At 58.6% G+C, this 4,266-nt stretch overlaps 1 long non-coding RNA gene across 1 annotated transcript; it reads left to right on the forward strand.

Annotated features, from left to right (window-relative positions):
• Positions 1–2,402: 2,402 nt before the first annotated feature.
• On the forward strand, positions 2,403–3,510 carry LOC137465779 (uncharacterized). Its single transcript, XR_010994831.1, has 3 exons — positions 2,403–2,585; positions 2,932–3,049; positions 3,427–3,510. It is a non-coding gene; the product is annotated as an uncharacterized lncRNA (long non-coding RNA).
• Positions 3,511–4,266: the final 756 nt, after the last annotated feature.

Raw genomic sequence — 4,266 nt, forward strand, 5'->3', positions numbered from 1 at the left:
TACCGCTACGGCTTCCGCAGGGTGCCGGGCCGGGTTGGCTCAGCTGCGCCGGGCGATGCCGGGGCTTGGCTCCACTACAGCAACCCCTGCTTTCGCCGCGACCGCCCCGACCTCCTGCTCCGCATCAGGCGCCGGAGCGCGGCCAACAGGCAGCGGCCGGCGGCGGGGCGGGAGGGCCGCAGGCGCCCGCCCCGCGGCTCCCAGCAGCTCCCCGGGGCGCGGCCGCTGCCGCACGGGCGGGACGGGCACAGCCGCTTCCAGCCGCTCTCCAGGGAGCGGCCGCCGCTGCCGCCCGGGCGCCCGCCCAGCGGCTTCCTGCTGCTGCACAGGGAGCGGACGCTGCCGGACGGGCGGGAGCTGCGCAGCCCCCGGCCTGGCCGCTTCCAGCCGCCCCCCGGGCAGCGGCCGCTGCTCGCCCGGCGCCCGCCCTGCGGCTTCCACCTGCTGCACAGGGACCGGCCGGTGCCGGCCCGGCGGGAGGGGCCGAGCCGCTTCCAGGAGCTCTATGGGGAGCGGCCGCCGCCCGCCGAGCGGGAGCTGCTACGGATCCCGCCCTGCGGCTTCTTCGGTTTCTACGGGGAGCCGCTGCTGCCGCTGGGGCGGGAGGAGCCTCGCAGCTGCTTCCAGCAGCTCTACGGGGGACAGCTGCCTCCGATCGACCGGGAGGTGCTCAGGATCCAGCCCTGCAGCTTCCAGCAGCTCCACAGGGAGCAGCAGCCCCCAGCCTACGACCCGCGAGGTAGGAAAAGAGTTGTAGCCTTGCTTTTCCCCAAAAGGTCATGAAAAGTGACTGTTTGCAGTATTTTTCCACAAGGCTCTGTCCTTCTCGGCCCAAAATTCTCAAGCTTATTTAGAAGGGGTACCTAGAAAGGCAAAAGATTCTCTGCCTGGTTTTCCTGCCTGCTTCCTGTGATGGTTGATCCAAGGCAGCAACAGAGATCTGTGTCCCAGAGCCACATTGTGGAGTGTGACCAATGTCTTTGGATTCTTGCAGCCACCTCGGGCACTTCAGCCCCCAGCGCTCCACCTGGCAGTGCAGGTTGTGCAGCATCGATGGCCTCCGGCTCAGCCTGGAATGCACCTGGCGAAGAGCAATTGCCACCAGTGGATCTTGGCTTGGCCGTCGAGCAAATGATCCGGGAGATCAGGAGATCCCTGCCTGAAAGGTCTCCCTCTGCTCAGGTAACCCATTGGAGGGGAATGGAAGAGGCTGGGCTGAGAGCTTTTGAACGCTGTTACATGGAGAAGGAGAGTAACCGTATCCTTGATGTGATTCCAGCAAAATACTGAATGATCTTTAGTTTTCTTTTTTTCTATTGTTCTTTCAAGGGCAATATGAATGTTGCCCCTGAGTCTTCAGGAGGGGAGCCTGTGAACGGGGCTGCAGCAGAGGAAACTTCATCTGGCACCGAGAGCTGCGAGAACAGTTCCCCAGAGCCCGAGGAGCCTGGTAAGGACAGAGCCCCCGTTGGTTTAGAGAGGTGTGAGGCGGCTGCTCTGAGCCTGCCTCTGGCAGGAAGGGAGATGAGAAGAGTTGAGTTCTTGTCTGCAGGGTTGGTGCTTCCTGGTGCCTTTAGTTCAAAGGCACATGCACAACCTGCCCGAGCTCTGCCCTCCACGCTTCGCCAGAGGCTTGGGCACTGAGACCTCTGCTGTGGCAAGAGAGCAGGGAATAAACCTGACCTTGTGGGAGTTGTGCCACCAAGCTGGGTGTCCCAGTCTGGTTCATACCTCAGCCCCCAGCAGCCTTCAGCCATTTCGGTGAGGACTGTGGTCTCTCTGTCACTGGGACTGTCTGTGTTTCAAGCTCTCGTGGGTGCCATTTGCACTGTGGGTGCTGAGACTTTATTAGAATACTTAAATACTTTACACAGTTCCGTTTTGAAAACTTGGAAGGATCCCTGTTCTTTAAAGAGCAGGCTTGGAATTGCCAAGTGAGAGTCTGCCTTTCAGGCCATCTTTTAATGTCCCTGATAGAAGGACAATTTGTGCTCAAGGGACACTTGCACAAGGGCCAGGATTGTCTCAGTGTTCCCTTTGCTTCCCAGATCCCGTGTGATCAACTTGTCCAGGAGGGCTGCCCTGTGTGCCAGGAAGAGACAGAGAGCCTGTGACCATTGGGCAGGTAGAATTCCTCTGTCTGTAGTTATATTTATAGATGTGTATAGTTCTATTTATTGATATATGTAGTTGTCTTTATAGATTTATGTAGTTACATTTATCTATCTACATAGACAGAGATTTGTCTAGTTAATTTATTTTTAGTTTTAGGTGTATATATTTACATTTTTAGATGTGCAGTTATAGTTGTAGATGTCCGTAGTTACATTTATACATGCATATAGGTGTAGGCCTCTTTTTATACATCTGTATGGGTGTAGGCCTCTTTTTAACCTCTTCTCCTGCTCTGCTTCCTCCCTCACCTCTTGCTTTTCCCCCGTGCCCCCTGTGTCCCCTCTCCCTGTGCTGGGTCCGAGCTGGCGGCCGGGCCGGGCGGAGCAGCAGTTCCAGCCCCGGGTGTCCCTGGAGCGGTGGGAGCTGCCGGTGGCCCCAGGCAGTGTCCCCTGAGGAGCTGCTGAAGGACGGTGAGACTGAGGGGGCTGAGGGGGCGGTGACGCTGAAGGGACGGTGACCCTGAGGTGCTGCTGGGGCTGAGGGCTGTGGGGCAGCTGAGGGCGATGGTGGCACTGAGGTGACAGGGAAGTGGCACAGGCCGAGGGGTGGCGGGTCTAGGGGGACGGGATGGGTCAGAAGGGACTGAGGGGCTGAGAGGACTGTGAGGGGCTGAAGAAACTGAAGGGGGCTGGGGCTTTGCCAAGAGCATGGCGGGGCTGAGGGGATGGAGGGGGCCGGCAGGGAGCACAGAGGGCTCCGGGACTGCAGCTCTGCCAGGCCTTGGAACCAGTTGCAGAGCCTCCGCTTTTGCCACAGCTGCAGTGGAGACCTTGAGGACAGCCGGAGACTGACGGGAGCCAGCAGGGAGAAGCAGAAGGCCAGCAGCAAGAGCAGGGAACGGGGACCTGCTGCTGCCACGCTGGAGAGAGCTCGGGTGAGGCCCCAGGGCCGGGGAGGCAGGGTGGGGCTGAGGGTGGCGTGGGCTGTGGCCGTGGGCACTGCCCGGCGGGGCAGCAGCGGGCCCTGCCCGTGCTGGGGCTGCTCAGCGCAGCTGCCCCGGCCGGCACAGGGGCTGTCCTTGGGCAAGGCAGCTGTGCCGACAGGGCCCGGAAGCTGTGCCGGCTGTGCCGGGCTGCCGGGGCTGCGGGACAGTCCCGCCGCGGCTGCGCTCACCACAGCCTGGCCTGCTCAGCTGCTTTTTCTTTCTAACCCTCCTGGGGAGGCTCTGAGATCTTCCCTTCCCTGATGGAAGTGCAGCTGCTGCCAAGGAAAACGTCCCCATACTGACTCAGTGCTCCCTTTGCTTCCCAGCTGTGCCATCTGCCGTCCCTGTCCAGGAGAGCTGCTCTGCACGGGAGGAAGAGCCCGAGGGAGAGGCTTTGAAGATGGGGCAGCAGCAAGAGCAGGGAACGGGTGTTCTAAGTTAAAGTAAATAATTAGTCTGATCCTTTAGGGATTGATAAAAAGAATTTTATTGATTACAGCAAGCAATGACAAGCAAACAGCGCTGGGTGCAGCCGGGGAGTCAGTGCTCCGCCAAGGCTCGCACCGCTTCCCTTTTCCCACGGTCCTTTATTCTCCCCCTTCTTCCGCGTGCCTTGTGGCTTTTCCGGGAGTACTCTGCGCGTGCGCCTCCAGTTGCTAGGGGGTCGCCGTCTGCTCTCTGGTGGTCGTCTGGATGAAGGCTCTCCTCCTCTTCCTCACTGGGGGTTTATGACCCTGTAACAATCTTTCCATAGATGGTTACACACCTCCCGACCCTAGTTGTACCATCAGCTTAAGGAGTCAGCATATCCTCGGGTTTCCTGTTGTTCACAAAAAACCTCTTCCTTTGCCTGAGTTCCTGTTTAATGATGAACAAAGAGACTTCTCTTATCTATTACAAGGGGTCTGGAACACAAGTCTTGTGAGGAATGCCTGAGGGAGCTGGAGTTGTTTATCCTGGAGAAGACTCAGAGGTGACCTTATCACTCTCTACACTCCCTGAATGGTGGTTGCAGTCAGGTGGGGGTCGGTCTCTCTCCTCACAGCAACTGACAGGACCAGAGGACAGTGTCTTAAGCTGCACCAAGGGAAATTTAGGTTGGATATTAGGAAAAAAGTTTTTGATGGAAAGGGTGATAAATTCCTGGAATTGTCTGTCCAGGGATG

Source organism: Anomalospiza imberbis, unplaced genomic scaffold (assembly GCF_031753505.1).
Source record: "Anomalospiza imberbis isolate Cuckoo-Finch-1a 21T00152 unplaced genomic scaffold, ASM3175350v1 scaffold_109, whole genome shotgun sequence".
In the NCBI taxonomy this organism is placed as follows: Eukaryota; Metazoa; Chordata; class Aves; order Passeriformes; family Viduidae; genus Anomalospiza; species Anomalospiza imberbis.